Below are 21,482 nucleotides of genomic sequence, written 5' to 3' on the forward strand. Positions count from 1 at the left end.
AATAGTATTCCTACAAAAGATAATTTTCCTGTAAACAATTGTAGTAAGTTTTACCCTACACACCTACACACACACACACGCACACACACACACACACACACACACACACACACGCACGCACGCACGCACGCACGCACGCACGCACGCACGCACGCACGCACGCACGCACGCACGCACGCACGCACGCACGCACGCACGCACGCACGCACGCACGCACGCACGCACGCACGCACGCACGCACACACACACACACACACACACACACACACACACACACACACACACACACACACTAATTATAGAAGAAGAAATAAAAACATAGATACAAATCATATTTATTTTTTTACAGCTACTAGAACTTTAAACACTATATTAGAAAATGTTGACATATTGCCCATCCGTATAAATTATTAACATCGAAATACATCAAGTACGTTGATGGTTTTGATAAGTCATACGACTGCATGTACTTGTTATTAGCACGCGCGTACCTGTTGGAACATTGACTCAGACCACCGCGTATACTTCGTTCGATAAACATAACCATGTCAATGTCTGTGAGTAATTCAAATATAATTTTCGTATACTTTAACATGGCGTCCCACGTGTAACCGGGAAGAGTATAGTAATACGCTGGGTCGAGCCCATAACTCTTGATACAACTCTCTTAGAAATTTTCAAAAATGTCTGCTAATAACAAAACATCGTTTTTTAAACAGATCGCTATATTCGCCTAGCGTTCGAATGGAGAATCGCTTCCACACAATCTCAGCGTGCGCGTAATCGCTCTCAGATACTGTGTTACCTGTCAAGGAACTGTAAAATGATTCTCATAATGGTAAACACGCATCTTGCAATTTATCTACGCAGTCAATGTACTCGTACGGGAAGACACCTTTTCTTGTTAATAAATTGAAATCTTCGGCGGATAAATTTTTATATTCCGATTGTAAAATTTTGAATTTATCCTTGCTCAGAAAAGACGCCAATTTGTCGAGACTTGTTGTGAGAAATTTATATGAATCTATGAAACGTAATTTAATGTGATTTCCCGGTTTGTCTTTCGTACCTTTAACATGTTTTGTAAATGAAATATATTTTTCTTTTGTTATCGGAAGTAAATCGATTCTCCCTTCGAACGCTGTGGCTATTTCCTCAAAAAGTGAGAATCATAACCAGATAAATTGTGAAATACTATTGGAATGCAAAAAGATTCTTTGTAATTTAGATTGCAATTTGAATGCGTGGGACCTCTGTACCGCCCGGTCAAATGACAATGATCGCGTACGCGCGTATCATCTTCTACGAATGGTTTCTCACATATATGACACTGAGTCGCACTTCGAAATTCTTTCCATTCATTTTGCGTTAAATTTACCATGGGGACATTGGTTGTTAAAATATTTTCTACACGTTGCGCCAAATTTTTAAGTTCGTCGGTGAACCATGCAACGCAATTGGCTTCGCGACGAGAATGATACGCGGATAACGAATTATCGTACGAGCAATGTACATATAAAGCCATACTAAATACTTGGTGATGTTGAAAAAAATTTTCTTCTTCTTTTTTCACCAAAACGCACTCCAGATCGGCGTACACGACGAAAGGTAGTCGCTCTTTCCTGTTGTAGTTGGTGAATGCGAGCCACTTATCCTTATCGCTCGGTAACCGGATAGCGCAGTCGTTCATCTTTCCACAGTGTATGTGATTGCAATTTCTGGACCGAGTGAAAATAGTGCATGCATCTGTAAAATAAAAGTTAAAATTTTTATATCCTTGTTTTAAATATTTTTAGACAGTTTTATTAAATATACATACCGATCGCAGATATATTTTTTAGTCTTGTGTTTGTTGAGTTGCATACTAACAAGTCTAGATAGATTCTTGATCCATGCAAAATGTCCGATATCTTGCACATCTTGCACGTAGAACAAGTTGACGTGCTTGTCTCTCTTTTGCTCCGTAAGGTGAATAGGGACAATGTTTTCGTTTTCAAAACTGTACACGTTGATTGAAATGTCATTATAAATTTCAAATTTTTTAATTTGATTAAGAGTGACTGGAAACTCAATATCTTGGAGATTCAGTACTGTTGTATAATGCGGATACGATGATTGTCGGTGTGTGCATCTTTCAGCTGGATACAGAGCAGCCACTACCGCCCACGCAAAACATGCATTGTCTTTAGATTGCACGTTAACCACTGCTCGTTTCATTATTATCTTTCGCGATAATTGCACGTAACATCCGGCGCGCATAGAATTATATTTATTTATATTTACAGTCAAATTTAGTATACGCGATAATGCCCATCCGCTATCGCGTTCCTAAAATTCTTCGAGCGATGCAAGGATTGGCTCGACGACTCGCCGCTCATACCACTCGCGTAAATCGGATGTATGTAAGAGTTCACAGTTTCTCGTATTGATTGATTTATTGGCGTGCTTATCGTCCGCCACAAACTCGCCGTTAAACACTGTATTCACTTTCACACTGTTATGTTTTTGCATAACGTCTCGCACGTGCTCGAGCACAATGTCACTCGCATCTTCCAAAAATTGACGAGGTTCGATGTGATTATAATTTATAACCGCACCAGTCAAGATGCGGTTCTCAAACGCCGTATCAATCTCTCGCCATATGAGTCTCTCCGCGTTATTTTCACTACTATAATCACCACCACTGGGTATAAACTGTCTCTGCAATCGAGTTTTTGCACCCTCGAGTCGCGCAATTCTTGTCACCAAAGATTGTCTATTTCCGATTGAGAGTCGCGGACGCTTGACACGGCTGCGTTCTTCAAGCTCTTTGATAAACTCCTCGCAATGCTGCAGCCATCCAAAATATTCACTCAATGTGGTGACTTGGTGGGAACGCTCCAACAAGTCGCGTTCTTTCTGCTGCACGTTTTTCCATTTTTTCTCTCTATTTTTGTGTGCAAACATAACACATATTACGCGACATTATTATGTGTAATAAAATTTGACAGCTACTGCACCATCGCATATCCACCTCATTGAGCGATGTAACTTTATGTCTCCGTATTTCGTATATTAATTCGATGTCATCTCGAAAGGTGTCATACACGAAGCACAGAGAGCTAGAGCACCACCCGTTGAATAATAAAAGTGTATGGCGCAAATCTTACGTTGATTTTGCGCACGGAGTTGTTCATTTTCTACTACGTTGTCGTCAAAATCGGTATTACTGCAATCACTAATATAATTACTATCGTCCGACAACGCATGCTCTTCGTCTGACGACTCGTCTATTATCGCTTTGAAATTAATATTTTCCATTTATTCACTATTGTGTCACTAACAATTCTAATGCCTGACAGTAACCACTCAAATTTTTTTTTTCCACAGCTTCCTCTATGCCCTTTCAAATCGTACTATGGTTTGACGGGGCTCTCATTCTTCTTATATTTCGCCTAATGCTGTCTTAACACATCCTACCGAACGTCAACGCTTTTGCATCTATAAAAACGTTCCGACATGTTCGTCGCAGCGTCGGCCAAAAATTTCTATTGTTTTCCCACGACTTTTATGGCCTCTAAAATGTCCCCTGGCTATAAATCAACCGCAAAGATAAACACCTTGCAGTTGCAGTTCTTTCCCTAAAAATTATGGAAGATGTTTCGCTCCAGTTTTATGGGAGATTTTCCGCGAGGGTGCAAAGCTGCCGAACGTCGGCGCTTAAAATCCTAATGATATAATGACCATAAAATGATCATAAAATTAGAAAAAAAACAGTTTTATGACTTCTAAAATGCCCCCGGCTATAAAATCAACCGCAAAGATAAACATCTACTTTCGAACGTGTGTAGGACCCTTCTCCCCCCATCCCTTTCTCTAACACCAGACCCCTCGCGCCTCCCAGATACCCCCGCCCCCGCACTCCCCTCGGCGCCCCATGGCTTAGAATCCCCACTATAACACTACTCACGTCGATATGTAATAGATTAACATACATAACAACGTAAAAAAAAATAAATACTACGTTATTAACATTGATATAGATTATGAATAAATAACAGTTTCATTAATATTTGAAATATATGGCTTTATTTTTAATGAATTCAATAATTGGTAAGAATTCCGTATTTGTTTCTATTACTGCTAGTATCTAGTAACTGAACAAGATTTTTGTCGAGGTGGCAGTTACTGTGCTCTCTAGCAGTACGATTGTTCACAGTATTTGAAGCACCGTATTTGGGAAGAGAGCACAGCATATGAAACACAGTAATTTTTTTTACGATTTTTAAGTGTCTAGTAACTGACTCAAATCTTTTTTAATTTATTTTAATTATTTTTCAGTCTTTTATTTATATTTTAATTACGAAACAATTTATAATATTAAAAAAAACATTGAATTATGAATTTAATACTTTGAGAAGTAAAAAAAAATTAGGAAAACTCTTTAAATTAATAAAAATCATGGAGCGTCAGCTTAAGGGACACAGTAATTGGCATACTTACTCTATTTTCAGGGAAAATACGTTGAGATGCAGTTCGGTTCGGGTGGTCAGCCGAACGGTGGCAAGATCTCGAATTTTCTTTTGAAAAAGTCAAGAGTAACTTGTCACAATCTTGGAGAGGGAAATTTCCATATATTTTACCAACTGGTGACAGGCGCCAATCAGGAGATGAAAAGTGAGTATATGATCGACGAATAAAAGTATGGCTAATGTGTATGAAAAAAAAATGAAATTAGTAGATTCAAAGAATAATTATAATGAAACGTTTAAATTTGATAGGCGAATTCGGGTGACGGATCTCGATTATTAACAATATCTGAGTTATGGCGGCAATTATAAGGTAGACGGTACAAACAATGCGCGAAATTTCCAGGAACCTCTTAAAGGTATATAAAATGATTAAATCATATTTCACAATCTATTAATTAAATTTTGTGTAACTGCATTAATAGTTTAATTGACTAATAATTGACTAATAGTTTAACGTTTTACAATTATCTTCTAATATATTTTCTTATATCTTCTTTTTCTAATTGACAATAAATCTTACCTGTTATTTTATAATCATATATCGTTTACAGCGTTGAGTGTTATGGATATAAAGGACACAGAGATGATGTATACATATATTCAGATTGGTAGCTGAGATACCTCATATTGGAAATATACAGTTTGCTGAGAACGGCAATTATTCACAGATAGCCGATAAGCAATGTAAGACATCTATTTATTAAGAAATAGAAAAACAACAGTGATGTATATAACTTATCTATTATATTATTAAAAAAGTAGAAGCGTAAAATGTGCTGAAGAAAAGATCTGTAAATCCGTTAAGTTCCGTATTCGTTTATCTTATGACGTCTTTAAATAAGATTAGTATGAATACTGTAATTCGTGATACCAAACCACTCCATCCCAGAAATGGGTAGTATATAAATACATTTTTATTTATAATAATTTGTTATTTGAAAATTGTATCTGTTATTTGTACTATTCGTTCCTTCTATTATTCGCTATTTGCATTATTCATTATTTGATATTCATTATATGCGTTATCTTAATTTCTATTTGTGTTAATTATTTTTTCTGTTATGTATATGTTTAAGGTACTTTAATTTTTACACATAATTTTTGAAACCAATTGACAAAAAATATATCACATTAAAATTATTCTGTTTCTCTTTTCTCTATCAGTAAGAAAATATTTTATTTTACTGAAACAAAACATATAAATAAAATAATGATTATTATAATATTTTTGATAATGTAGTGCAATAATTTCGTTCATATTATTCTTACTAATAAAAAATAATAAAGATATATTAGTTAAATAATTATTTAGAAAGGAATGTATTTAAATAAATAAATTTTTTGCATTTGTTACAAATAAATTATAATTTATTTCTATTATTCATCATCTATTATTCGAATAAAAATTTGTTCATCTTTACTTCAGTTTTCTTATTTATTACTTTTATTTACTCTTCTTATTTACTCATTATTAAGACGTTAAGAAAGTTCTAGATATTTTGATGACTTTTTGCTGTTGATGCTTTTCTAGTTTTTGGCCTTTTTTCTATCATATTTTTCTTCGTTGATCTTAGATAGGTATATTATATTTGTCTGTTTCTGCTCCGTATCACATTGTCGGCGCTTCACGAGGACGTTTCAGCAAATAAATTGATCGAATTGACTTTCTTGTTTCACGGATTCTCCCAGTGAGTCTAAATTTTAATATTAGTTAAGTTTGTAATGTTAGTTCCATCAAATTTAAATTATTAATTTTAATTTCTAAGCGGTATTTTGATTCCGAGTTTTCTTTAAATTGTTGATAAAACTGTGTAGTAAATAACGAATTTTGACTGTCTTGTACTTGGTTTTAGAGCATTTCTTTATACGAGAACAACTATTTTAATTTGTCACGCGCTATTACATTTTTTTCCCCATATCTTTTCCTCTCTGTAATTTCAAGTTTTTGTAAATCTTTATTTTTTATTTATTTCGTACAATTGTTGTTTTTTTATTAATCATCTTTTTATTATTATTTATTAATTTTTATTAATGCCTTTTCATTCTGCATTACATTTGATTTGAATAGAGTGATTCAGTTGTTTTTATTTGACAATATGTTTAAATTATTTCTATAACAATATTTCTCGTTATTAAATAACATTATTTTGATATAAATTTCACTACTTTAATAAAAAATATAAGATATATTGTGAATGTAAGGCAAGGACATACCTATGAGTAATTGTATAAAACTATTATTATCAAATTAGGCAATAATAGCCATACGCGGATGTTAATGCGTAAATTTCTTTTTCAGAAATTAATTCTAAATTAAAACGTGCACAAGGCACATATTTTTACTTGGTGTACTGTACCAAGAAATAGATTCTCATTTTTGAGAATTCTATAACCCCTCTTTACTCCCCTAAAGAGATGTAGGCGAGAAATAATATCGGAGCGAAGTAGGTAAATCAGGAATCGAAATCGAGTCTTTCGCTTGCCGGACGACTGCTCTTATCACTGATTATGAGCTATTCAGCCCCACAATATAGCTCAGTGATACCAGTAGACATTCTGTCATATTTTTTGGTAAAGTATACCAAGTAAAAATATGTGCCTTGTGCTCGTTTCAATTTAGAATTAATTTCTGAAAAAGAAATTTACGCATTAACATCCGCGTATGGCTCTTATTGCCTAGTTTGATAGTTGCTTGCTTGTAAGCATTAAAGAGCCTTATATATATATATATATATATTTGAAATGATAAACTATTAAAGATATTAGATTTCAGAATATCTGTATTTTTCTTTTTCTATTAATTTAAAAATATTCGAAGCACGCATTATAGATAGATAAATATACTACTTGTAGTTATAAATACTAAATTATGTTACATTAAGTGTAAAAAATAATATTATGCAAAAGATTTTATCAGCTTAAAATAATCTTGTCTACATAAATACACATTACAAATCACATTGTACGGCATAATTTTTGTTACGTTTTTATGTAATGTGTTTTTGAATATATTTTTATGTTTAATCTTAATAATGTAATAAGAACTTGTTTTCTAACTTTCAAAAATGTAAAATTGAATTTCTGCAATATAGCAAGACAAAAGTTTCACGTTATATATTAATATATTAATATTAACACTCATAAACTATAAAAATAATTTTTTCATGTTATTTATGATAAAATAAATTACATCAGCTGCTATAAGTCAGTTATGCATGTATGATTTATCAAGTAGATTTATAACTAAATATAAATATATAAAAAATATGATTATATTTATGAATAATTAGATAATGTAAGTTTATTGGCATACATGCATTTACATGAATTACATATTAATCTAATAATGCAGTTATGTAAATATATCACCTCAAAAAGAATTGTGTTTTCGAAGCAAAATGTAATACAAGATTACTTTCTTATATTTAATCTTATTTTAAATAATATAAAAGTTAGCTATGTGTATATATAATAACAAATAATACAATTTGTAATAGTGTATTCCGTATTATTAAAAATTTGTCTGATGTAGCGGGTATAAAAATATGTTGTAAAATAAAACTGTTGTTCGCGTGAACGTGAATTTACTTCAAATTTTTTGCCAGTAAGATTGTTCACTATTTTAATGCTAATAAAAATGTTTTACATTATAAGTATTTTACTTTTCTCAAACAATGACGTTTATAATGTATAGAGTATTTTGGATTTTTTATAAATATAATGTAAGAGTATTAATATAAACGTCAAGATATGTAGTTTAAGACTGGATTTTACTAAATAAACTTTATTTTGGGCTAATACAATTTAACTCAACACGGTTCAAAGGAAGAATAATAATTGCTCGCCTTTTTTTAATAAACAACTGTAACCATGGTGATTGACAAAGATTCAAAGTATAGGGTGTAGGCTTAATTACTATTACACTCAGCCAATTCTGACTATGATCTCCGCCCTCGGAGTCAGGTCTATAAAAAAAAACATATGAATTAATATTACAATAGCAGTAAAATCACACAAATAGATATTACAATTTACTTAAATGTAACTAATAATTAATAACGGTTAAGATATAACATTAATCTATTATAACATAATTTATTTATTCTGAATATTGTTATTTAACAATTTTCAAAAGATTTGTCCTGAATCCATGATCTGATATTTATTGCTTCCCATGTTCCTTCATAAGGTTTGCTAGTTATTTGATGATTTTCATTGTCATTTATTACATATCTATCATTACGGAAAACTCGTGCTATTTTATATCCTTTAAATTCTGGGATAATTTTATGTGAAGCGCCTTTAGTAGTATCTGTTTTTAAACATAATCGCCTATTTTGTATGTGCTTGTTTTTTATCAAAATATTCTTTATTGTATTTTTGATTTTTTTATATTTTTTAGCAGCTCTATTTCTCAAGTTTTTTAAATCGCGATTATTATCATTATTAATTGTTTCTAAATATTTACGAATTTTATCAACAATTTTACCTTTTTAATCTATTCCAAAGAAAAGTTGACTAGGAGTTTCACCTGTAGTTTTATGAACTGAATTATTAATTGCAAATTCAATATCTGTTAATATTTTGTACCAATATATTTTTTCATCATTATTTATGAGTTTACTTATCATGGGCCCTAAAACTCGATTTGTACGTTCTACCTGACCGTTTGCTTTTGGAGATAGAGTCGCAATACAAATGTGCTGAATATCATTTCCTTTGCAAAATTCTTGAAATTCATTAGAAGTAAAAGCTGTATCTCTATCAGATATAATAATATGTGGTCTACTATAATTATGAAAATGTGATGTTAAATTATTAACTACTTCATTAGTTTCTGTGATTTTAATTGGATATAACTTGGTAAACTTTGTAAACGCATCAATAACAACTAAAAGATAACGCTTCGTTAATCTAATTTTATCTATTGGTCCATAATGATCAATATGATATGTTTCGAATGGTATTTGACCTTTAGGAATAGAATGTAAATATCCTTCCTTTTTACCGGTTAACGGAGAAAATGCAATGCATTTTAAACAATTAGAAATATAATTTTTAATTTTCTGTTTCATACAAGAAAACCAATAACTTTTTTGTATAGTTTCTAATGTTTTTTTAGTTCCTAAATGACCTATTTGATCATGATATTTATTAAGAATATATGATTCCATCGCTTGAGGAACATAAAATAGAAGATCTTTATGATATTTTCTATAAATTCTCCATTCCTCATTTCAACATGTGCATCTTCAGATTTTTGGAGTTCTTCACGTAATTCACAGAGCTTTTTATCTCGACTTTGATTAAGGGACAAATTCAATTCGAATGAGTTATCTTCTATTACTAATACATCCGCAGGTAACCTACTTAACGCATCGACATGACTCATTTTTGTACCCGGACGATGTTCAGTTACACAATCAAATTCTAGTAACTCTAATATCCATCTTCCTATACGTGAATTTATATCCTTCTTTTTTAATGCAAGAGTTAAAGCATTACAGTCCGTTACTATTTTAAACTTAATGCCACTTAAATATACTCTAAAACGTCGTAAAGCATATATAATTACTAATGTTTCAAGCTCAAAACTATGATATCTAGTTTCTACATCAGTAGTGCGTTTTGAGAAAAATAATACTGGGTGAAATTGTTTATCACTTCCTCTCTGTAACAATACAGCTCCGAAACCTATAATACTTGCATCGCAATGAAGTTCAGTTTCATTATGTGGAGATTATATATCTAACACTGGTGCTTGTATTAGTTTCTCCTTTAAGTTTCCAAACGCATCTAATTCATTTTTTTCAAAATAAAATTGAACGTTCTTATGTAATAACAGATCATATAAAGGTTTAGCTATTATCGAAAATGATTTCATAAATTTCCGAAAATATGAACATAACACTACGAAACTTTGTACTTCTTTTATATTACGAGGAATAGGAATTTTTTGAACTGTTATTATTCCCTCTTTTGTCGGACTTATACCTTTTTCTGAAATTAAATACCCTACAAATTTTATTTCTGTTTATAAAAATTTACATTTATCAATTCTCAACTGAAGCCGATTTTCTATAAATTTCTTAAATATTTCTTTTAATATTGTAAAATGTTCTTCAATAGTTACTGAAGAAACAAGAATGTCGTCCATATAAACGACAACTTTTGATTCTCGAATAAAATCAACTAATATTTGATTAATATAACGTTGAAATCTAGACGCTACTTTTAATCCGAATGGCATACGCACAAATTCATATTGACCAAAAGGTGTAGTAAAGGCAGTATATTTGATCGAATTTTCCGCTAATTTTATGTGATAAAATCCGTCTTTCAAATCAAATATTGTGAAATATTTTTTACCATATATAAAATCAATTAAATCCTCTATAATCGGTAATGGATAATTATCTCTTACTAACAGTTTATTTAACTTGCAGAAATCTACACATAATCTTATATCTCCTGTTTTCTTTCGTACTAGTACAATTGGTGACGCGTACTCAGATTCACTAGAACGTATAATTTTTTTCTCTAATAAACAATCTAATAACATACGAAGAGCATTTTTTTCTGTCTGTGAAAGTCGTCTAGGATTAAAATGAAAAGGTTTTTCTTCTTTAAGTCTTAATTTAAGTTCTGCATCAGTAATAGGTATACTTGGTCTTAACGGATTTACATAATTATCAACAAAAAATCTTTTTAAAGCTGTTTTAGTCTTTATAGTTACCTTAGAATTAATATTTAGTGAGTCTTCTATTTTTTGCTTTTGTTGTGCCCGTGCCGTGAGGATAGGGTCTTCCGGGATATTCGCCCAAAGAGTTGGAACTCAGGCAGCAAATAAACGCACTCCGTACTTGTTTAGTAAAAGAATATATTTCGGTCGTACTGTTACACTATTCTCACACTACTGTTAACTCGCGTATTCGGTCATCGTGTGGACGAACCGTGTAGATAGGTCGATAACTTATTTACGCGCGGCTCTCTTATTAGCTACTTTCTTACGAGCGACCGCGATGGGTCTCGCGATCGGTTTATATATCGCTTTAATTTCGAGGATGGAAGGATGAGGTTTTCCGGGTCGGAGCGCGGGACGTGCTCCGTGCTCGGGTGTCGTAATGCTTATTCAGCTTGACCGTGACTTGCTTTCTTTTTGGTCACGTCTTATTTTTCTTTCTTAATCTTTCTATTTAATTCTTTGCTTTGCTTGCTTGATTTTAATTTCTTATTTCTTAATTTTATTTACTTTTCCTTTCCAGGTAAGTGTCTTTACGACACTTTGAATCATTGATGTCAATATTTAATATTTCGCGAATTACTTGATCTTCGTTTTCCTCAATTGACAAAGTTTTTATATCATAAAATTGTCGTAAAATATCTCTCCCAATTACAACTGCAGCGTTCATTAAGGTCGATAACACTACTAATAGTGAGACAAATTTCGGTTCTTTATTATTAAACGCGACTTTTGCTATTACACGCCCTAAAACTTTTAAATTACTACCGTTTAATCCACTATAATTATTATCTCCTGGGAAAATAGAAACAAGTAAATTAATTGATACAAAATTTTCTTTTATAAAACTTACGGGACTGCCGGTATCAAGAAGAGTATCTAGTTTACTTTCTACCTTACTCTGCTTTTTATCGTCACATAACTGATATGAAATTTTTCTACGAAAATTTTCATCTTCTCCAAAGACACTGTTGACGTCGTTTTTCTTTTTTCCAGTATCCTTCGAATTGTCAGTTGTTAATTCCTTAGTTGGACAATCCTTAGATTTGTATCCTACTTGATAACACTTGAAGCATGCACCTTTTTTTCTCCTTGGCATCTGGCACTTAGCTACTATGTGTCCCATAGTATTACAATTGAAACATTTCGGTTCGTTTCTAGTCTCCGGATCACCTTTAATCTTCTTTGTCTGTACTATCAATTTAATTATATCTTTTAATAACAACTGTTTCATATTTTTATGTATCTTCTGATCAGGGTAAAGTGAGATCTCTTTCATTGCTTTTATCATAGCTTCTTTATTGAGAAATTGTTGCACCATAGCTTAATGTTTAATTGCTTTAACAGGAATTTCTTCAATCATATAATCTACAATTTCTTCTTCATCTATAGGAACTTTATTAGTTAAAATGAGTTTTTTGTGAAAATATTCAGAGAATGTCTCGCCCTGAAGCCATATTCGATTTTCAAACTCTTTTCTAAGCAATAATCGTTTCTCTCTTCTATCAAACATAATTCTCATCTTGTTCAATATTTCATCCATAGTTAACAAGAGATGTCCAGGCACAGAGTAAAACCATTCTGCAGCATCATCTGTCAACTTCGCTCCTAATAATAATTTAGTAAAATTATCACGCAGGTTATACATTCGTTTTATTGTTAACAACTGTTCTTCCCATTGACGATAAGATCCCTTTTTTCCATCGAAATCAGATAGCATCTCCTTTAAACTTGATAGGCTGATCTTCGGTGTTATAGCTTCTAATCGTCTTACTGTTGCTCCAGCATCTGGTACAGGTATTGGCTGTGTTAATCGTAAAAATTCATTCTCTCTTCTCATTATTTCCATCTCTCGTTTCATTAGCTCATTTTCGCGTCTTGCTAAGTCTAATTCTTTTTTATATGTGATTCTTTCAAGCCTTTGGCTCTGTTGTTCTACTTCTTCGTCTGCTGTCACAGCACCTTCTTCATCCTCATCAGTACCAGCATCAAGGTTCATATCTTCCATTCAGTGTCCAGACAGATCTGCTCGAGAAAGTCTTAAAATAAGTTCGGATTTATTTCTAGAAGTAGCAATATTTAAGAATCTTAATTTTTCTTTCAATGCCGCCACAGTGAAATTATTAGGGTTTATAGTTGCTTCGATAATTCGCTCGCTATCGTTATATCGTTTTATACTACACGTAGTCGATTTCATACGTCATACAATTGAAAGCGTCAATATTAATCGATATCACACGTATGTGACAGCCTTGACAAAGACAATTTTTAATAATCCTTACCATTAACGTATTAATAATCGTTAACGTTTTCTGGATAGCTATTAATATTTAAATATCTGTATTACCTTAAACAGCAGTATCAATGCTTCTAAAACCACTTATGGTCACTGCATACATTTTTTTTTAATTAATAGCTAGGGTTAGAAATTCTTAGGTTCTTGCTTTCGTTACAGAGCTCTTCCTTAGTTGCAGTCGTATCTGTGAATACCTTTCGAGTTTTTCCTTTATCTTCTCAATTTACTCTAGGCATATATTCTTGTGCAAATCATCAATATCACACTCGAATCTTCTGCCATTAATTATTATACTGTTTAGCCTTAGAGTATTATTCACAGCCTTCAAATCCCACTTCTGAATTGTAAGAATATTAATATAAACGTCAAGACACGTAGTTTAAGACTGGATTTTACTGAATAAACTTTATTTAGGGCTAATACAATTTAACTCAACAAAGTTCAAGGAAAACTAAAACTGCTCGCCTTTTAATAAACAATAATGTAACCATGGTGATTGACAGGGATTCAAAGTATAGGGTGTAGGTTTAATTACTATTACATTTCTTACTAAAATATCAAAGTGTAATTTTGTTAATTTCATGTACGAGTGTTTTTATAAGCGATAATCACCCTTATGTTTACTTGCGAGTAAATAAAACGCAATACTTGACATAAAATTTTTTCCGGATTCAAATAGCGTCAAAAACTGTAATTGTTGAATTTATACGATTTATTAAAATTCTTTTTTACTATACTTATGTTAATAAATTTATGTTGCATTATCACAAATTACATATACTTTCGATATTTTACAACCTTCTTATCTCAATCTAGAGAGAGAGAGAGAGAGAGGGAGAGAGAGAGAGGGGGGAGGGGGAGGAAAGGGGAGGGGGAGAAAGAGGGTGAGAGGGAGAGGGAGGAGGAGAGGGGGAGAGGAAGAGAGGAATACGCGTCAAAATTTGTGTTTTGTTTGAAATTCAACATAATGTTCACACAAACATTATGTCGAATTTCAAATAAGTAAACACACATAAGTCAACAAGCGGCCGATTAGTAATTGATTTTTGATAAAAAGGTTTTATATATGAAAATGCTTATTTTGTAAGTTGATGTGATAAAATAATCATAATAATCATTAATATGCGTGCCTTATATCTTATTGTTAGACACAAATGCATACATTAAGAATTTCTGAAAAGAATGTATCATATCTAAATATTTTATGTTTTACGTCTTTTTAAAAATAATGTTTAACAATTTACAGCAATTAGTAAATTCTCAAACATATTTTATATACATTATACATACATTATGTTTTATATCAATTATTGTATAGAGCAATTGATTAAACTTAAAATTATAATAAAAACGATGTATATAAGTTCTCTAAAAATTAATTTAGACAATTATACAGGTACAAGGCTGATTTTTTTAAAAAAATTATAATAATAATTAAATGTACATGAAGTTCAATTTAATAATATTAACATAATGATGGTAAGAGAGAAAATAAGTTAATACAATAACAAAAGAAAACAAACAAATAGCGTTAAAATGATAATGCGTCGTTTACAATGGCAGCAAGCAGTACAAAGTACAGAGTAAGCAGTAAGCAGTACGAAATGGGATTTGTTCATTTCATCGGGAGTAACGAAATGAACCAATCCCATTTCGTACTGCTTACTGCTTACTCTGTACTCTGTACTGCTTGCTGCCATTGTAGACGACGCATAATACTTTTTAAACAGGAAAATAGTTAGTCAATATTATATTTGCAACTTTTTATTACCTTTCATATAGAATTGATAAAAATAGATAATTCGATTATCAAAAGAGCTCCGAATTAATACATATAAATAAGTAAGTAAGAAAGAGGCAATAGGAGCGAGGAGATGTGAATATAAAATTATAAGTTTTTTATATAGGTGATGTGTCGCAATTGTATTGACATTAAGTACATTAGCAACATTCTATAGAATGACGGAAATTATAATAAAGATTTGAACGATTCATGTTTTGAATCCTCTTCAGCATAATATATAAATTAAATAAATGAATTATAAATAGATAAAAACAAAATTAATGAGAAAACATCGCATAATAAAGGCGTAAGACATGTGTGAACTAAAAATCGTGATTGTATTCGCATGATTAAATGGATCAATGTCTTAGAACCGCTGTACATATTTATCGCATGTTAGTTGTATAAATTACATATATATAAAACGATCTAACTTGTTCGGCTCTTTTTTGTACGGCTTGCATAATAATCCCGCGAGGCAATTCTCCGAGGTTTCCAGACCGAGGGAGGTATGCAGTTAGATTGAGGGGTTAAGTCTGTATTAGTAAAATGAGTATAATAAATACCTGTTTGTAATAAAGTAATTTACCGTTAGTTTGTGTATAATGGTGGTGACTCAGAAAAAGCTTACAGGATATGCATTCCGTTTGTGTGTTGTTGAATCTATGGTATATATATCGCGACCACTGATGTTTGACGTGTGGTTATGCCGATGGTACAGATGGTAATGAGCTCAAGGGCGAAAAATACATTTTAGATGGAAAGAGTTAGATAGGTGACATTAGATCTTAGGCAGTTTGTTTATTATATCATCGTAAATAGCTGGCAAACATTCTATATCTGTTTGTAGATTTATGCTATTTATTTGTCGTTTAATGTATAACATTTCAGATATCAGTCTTTTTGTGTAATAGGGCTCATTGTCTAGTATTTGTGCATTGTCCCAGTCAAAGTCATGATTGTATGTTAGGCGGTGGTCAGTGATCACTGATTTGTTGTTATTGGGCTTCGTTATATTGGTCTTATGTTCTTTTATCCTAGTATTCAGTTTTCTGCCCGTTTGACCAACATAAGAAGCGTCGCAATTTAGACAATTAATTTTGTATATCACGTTTGTTTTCATGGGACTAGGGATAGGATCTTTGTGTCTTAATAAATTTGTTGTTTTTGTTTATACTGTGGTAGGCTAATCTGATGTCGACATCTTTTAGAGCACTCTTTATTTTATCAGTTACTGTATGCAAATATGGAATTGTGAAATATGAGTTATTATTGGGTGTTTGTAATTTTCTGTCGGATGGTTTATTGTTAATTAAAAACTTTATACGGTTGTTAATTGTTTTGAATATAATATCGGTTGGATAGGAGTTGTCCAGTAAAATCTTTATTATAATATATTGGATATTCTTTTCATGGAACATGGGATGTGATAACAAGAATACTCTATCAATTTATTTTAAATTTTCAGTATTTGATAAAATAATTGCAAAAAACGTCAATTTAAAAAAATTTTTATAACTTTTTAGTAAACAACGAGCGACGGCTAAAACCTTTTAAGCGTTACTCAGGACAGTGATCTTGACAACATATGTCAACGTCATTGTCTTCTGAAAGGGGTAACCTTATGTAAATATTTATCCTTTAGTTCTATATCATGAGTAAGATTTGTACAAGTGTGTCGTGGGAACGTCACCTGATGACTCCAAAATGTTTCGACCGCCTGAACACTGAATAACAAATCAATTAACTCCCGGCAAATTGATCTTTCTCAATGTCATTCTACGCTCGATCAGAATTTGATCTCACGCGACCGTAATCCGTGTTCTTTTTAAAAAATAATTAATGTTTAATAAAATATTTCTAAGTTTTAATAAAATAGTGAAGTCATTTGCAAGCAATGTTTTAAAGTGAATGATAATCATAATAATATCTGTGGTAAAAATGCATAAAAGGTAACACCTCTCCGATTTTCTTGCTACTTACATATATTGTTCGGGAAGTTGTTATGAGTAATTTCCCACAAGAATTAAGTGAGGGACGGCATTGGCTTAGGAGATATAACAAAATGAAATTTCATATTTTTCATACTGTTTCTTCGGTTTTATAAACGGATAATACCAACAATGAGGTTTGTTTACGTCCTAATAATGTGTGCGACACGGAAAATGTTTTTGTTTACATTATTTGAGGGATATCTATACTGTTGAATGAACCACTTGATAATTTTTATTAGTAATATATATTTTTAATATTTTCATAACATATACACACACACACGAGGGGTGCAAGGGGGGCCTTCAACCCCCCTCCCGCACCTACCCCGTCCACCTCGCTTCGCGTGGAAAGTTGCAAACCCATGTGAACTTTGCTTTGTCTTGCAACGTATATGCGAAGCAAGGTGGACGAGAGGAGTGCAGGAAGGGAGGCCGAAGGCCCCCCTTGCAACCCCACGTGTGTGTGTGTGTGTGTATGTTATGAAATAATTGAAAATATATATCATTAATAAAAATTAGTATCAAGTAGTTCATTCAACAGAAAATCGCATGTTAAATAAATAAATTTGCAGTAATACGTTGAACTTTGACAACATATGTGTCGCATGCATTAGTAGGACGTAAACAAACCTCTTATCAGTTTATAAAACCGAAGGAATAGCATGAAAAATATGAAATTTCATTTTGTTAAATCTCCTAAACCAATGCCCACTCCCACTTAATTCTTGCGGAGAATTACTCAGAACACCCCCCATCCCCCTACAATACATTTAAGTAGCGATAAAATCCGTGAGGTGTTACTTTTTATACACTTTTACTATATCTGTAAATATAATGAATTTTGACAAATAGTACGCACGGCAAATAAAATGTATTTTTTGTAATTTTTGTTCATGAAACAAATTTTGAAGAAGTAAAACAAACTATTCTAACGCATTTGATGTTCTTTCAAAGAACAAAAATTGATCAAAATCGGTAGAATTACTGAACTATAGCTAAAACATGATTTCGCATAATCTCCTTTACTGTGAGATTCAACGTCAAATGAGTGGTACTGAAAATAACTCGTCAAGTTATACAAGTTAGAAGCGAGAAAGAAAAATTTTGCGGATCATTGTTACCCCTCTTCATATTAAATAACTAAAATAACAAACTAATCTCAAATAAAATAAATTATTGAGAAAATAACGCAAAGTACAAGATTATTTACAATTTTTTAATGCAGAGTATTGTATTTATATATATATGTATATACCCATACAGCACCGAAACTTCCAGTTACATCGCAAAAACGTTGCAACATTGCAAGTTTCAATGTAATATTCCATAGATATTACAGAGACATACAATTGCAATATTTCATCGAAATGATCCAGCAATGTTGCAGAAACATTCTGCAACATTGCTGGATTAATTAATTTCCACAATAATTTAAGTATGTATTTGAAACAAAAAATATATCAATATTTAAATTTGCAAAAAAAGAGAAATGTCAACAGGACATGGTGTTCCCAAGCGGTCACCCATCCAAGTATTGACGATGCCCAATGTTGCTTAACTTCAGTGATCGGACGAGAACTTTTAACTTTCTTAACTTTTAAATAAACTTTATTCATATTATTAACAACATATACAAATAAATACATATTTATTTAAATTGTATGGTTTCCTCGGTTGTGTTGGTTGCTTGAAGTCCCTGCCTCTCTAGCTTAATCTTCAGTTATGTTATGTTAACATGGTATGAACGTTTACGTTTTCCTTTAAGGTACAATATGTGTTTTTCTTTTTATATTTTATGATATTTTACAGGAAACTAAGTTTAAAAAACCTGTTTATAAAGTTTTGTGCTGAGATTATGTTAACAGCTCTTACTTCATAGTGCTATGTTTAATGTTTAATGTTTATATATACATATATATATATATATATATATATATATATATATATATATATATATATATGTACTTGAATCTATAATACAATGCATCAGTCTTTTATTCTGTTACATCTAAGTTTTCGTTAGCTAATTTGTACTTCCACTTCTTTGGTCTTTTATTCTTATCTAGATACATTGTTTCTTTAACTATTTCGATGCATTATTCAATAACCCGGTATAGAATCTTTTTCCTAGTTCGTTAGCGTAATCCTGTATCATGGATATATTTGCTTCGTTGTGTAAATTTATAATTTTTTCATATCTATTTTTGTTTAGTATTAAGCGTAAACATTTGTTCTGAAATACTTGTAGTATTTTAATATTAGTAGGCGCCGCAGAGCACTACACTGGTGCTGCATATACTAGTATTGGTCTTAGGATTATCTTGTAGATAAGTCTTGTTTTTTGTACTTAAATTAAAGTTTTTTATCATTAATGAATACAATTGTCTCATGACTCCATATGATTTTCGAATTGCTACATTGATGTGAGATTTATAAGTTAGCCTACAATCTAAACGCATTCCTAGATAATTGACTGTATCTTTTATTTGTATTGCTTGTTTGTATAATGTTATTGGAGTCAAGATTTTTCTATCTTTATGTTTTTTAGTAAAAACTATAGCTTCTGTCTTATCGGCATTTAAAGTTATTTTTCAATGTTTGTAGTAATGTTCAAGTATGTTTAGGTGTATTTGAATTTGCTTCGCCGCGACGATGGCACTAAATGAGTGTACATATATTGCAGTGTCGTCTGCGAACATTACTAATTTGGTTTTAGGAAATTCAGGTATATCATTTAAATAAATGTTAAATAGTATAGGTCCAAGAACAGAGCCTTGCGGTACTCCTGCCTTAATAATTTTTACGTTGGATTTGCTGTTATTGATTGTTACTTTAAATTTTCTATTATTTATATAAGATTGTACTAACTTGATCAAATGAGTGGGGTATTTTTGTTCTATCATTTTATATAAGTCCATCTATCCATACTTTATCGAAAGCTTTTTCAATATCCAAAAATAGCATAACTGTGACTTTATTTTTAATATATTTAATAATTTTTGTATTGACTTTATCTTTTTATAATTCACACGAATGTCGTTAACAATTCTTACAATTTGTTGGACTGTGTTATGTTTTTTCCTAAAACCAAATTGTGTTTCTTTGGTAAGTTTGTTAGTTTCTGCATGTTTCTATAACCTAATGAGAATTATTTTCTCAGTTAATTTACTTAATGTAGCTAACAGACTTATTGGTCTATAACTAATTGGTGATGTTTTATTCTTTCCTGTTTTGTGTATTGGAATAATGTATGCGGTTTTCCATATTTGTGGAAAATAGGATAATTTAATAATTGCATTAATGATGTATGTTAGTTGTACTAATGATTATCTCGACAAATTTTTTAATATTATGTTTTGAATTTTATCCGGTCCAGGAGCTTTGTGTGGATTTAGATATTTAATCTGTTCTTTAATTTCCCTAGGAGACGTTATATGTTTAGTCCACTGATTGTCTTGTTGTTCTGTACTATTATTTAGGTATGTTTTAATTTTTGTCACGATTACATTTTGTACAGCAGTATTATCTGTATTAATAATGTGTACTTTTGCGTAATGTTCTGCTAACATGTTAGCTTTTTGTCTGTCTGTTATAGCTGTACTATTGTTGTTTTTTAAAGTAGGAATACCTTCATAATTTTTCTTAAGAGCCTTAGTCATTTTCCAAATAGAATTGTCTTTAATGTTTAACTTTTGAAGTTTGTTGCTCCAGATTTCATTTTTGTTTTATTGTCATTTTTTATTTTACGTGATAGGTCATTAAGGAGTTTTTTATGAGTTTTTAGTCTTGTATACTGCCATTTTTCCCTGATTTTGTTTTTATATTTTATTTGTGTAATGATATTATCCGGTAATTTTGTTACATAATTCTTTCTAATTCTGATCTTTACTATTTGCTGCTGCGCTTTTTGAATCACAGCAGTAAATTTATTTACCTCTAGATCTAATTCTTCCTGGTTATTTATTTTATTATTAATTTTTATGTGTGAATCAATAATTGTTCTAAATTTATTCCAGTCAGTGTTTTTATAGTCGTACGTTTTATGTGTTGAATCTGTCAGATTTTGATTTTGAAGAGTAAAATATATAGGATTATGATCTGAATCTAGCTCGTGAAGTGTGTGAATATCTGTGCAGTTGTTAACGTGTTTGTTTAT

General features: G+C 31.3%; 1 long non-coding RNA gene across 1 annotated transcript; it reads left to right on the plus strand.

Moving 5' to 3' along the window:
• The first annotated feature begins 4,567 nt into the window (after positions 1-4,567).
• Positions 4,568-5,127, plus strand: LOC140670275 (uncharacterized). Its single transcript, XR_012047537.1, has 3 exons — positions 4,568-4,656; positions 4,761-4,867; positions 5,063-5,127. It is a non-coding gene; the product is annotated as an uncharacterized lncRNA (long non-coding RNA).
• Positions 5,128-21,482: the final 16,355 nt, after the last annotated feature.

This window comes from Anoplolepis gracilipes, chromosome 10, assembly GCF_047496725.1.
Source record: "Anoplolepis gracilipes chromosome 10, ASM4749672v1, whole genome shotgun sequence".
Classification (NCBI taxonomy): domain Eukaryota; kingdom Metazoa; phylum Arthropoda; class Insecta; order Hymenoptera; family Formicidae; genus Anoplolepis; species Anoplolepis gracilipes.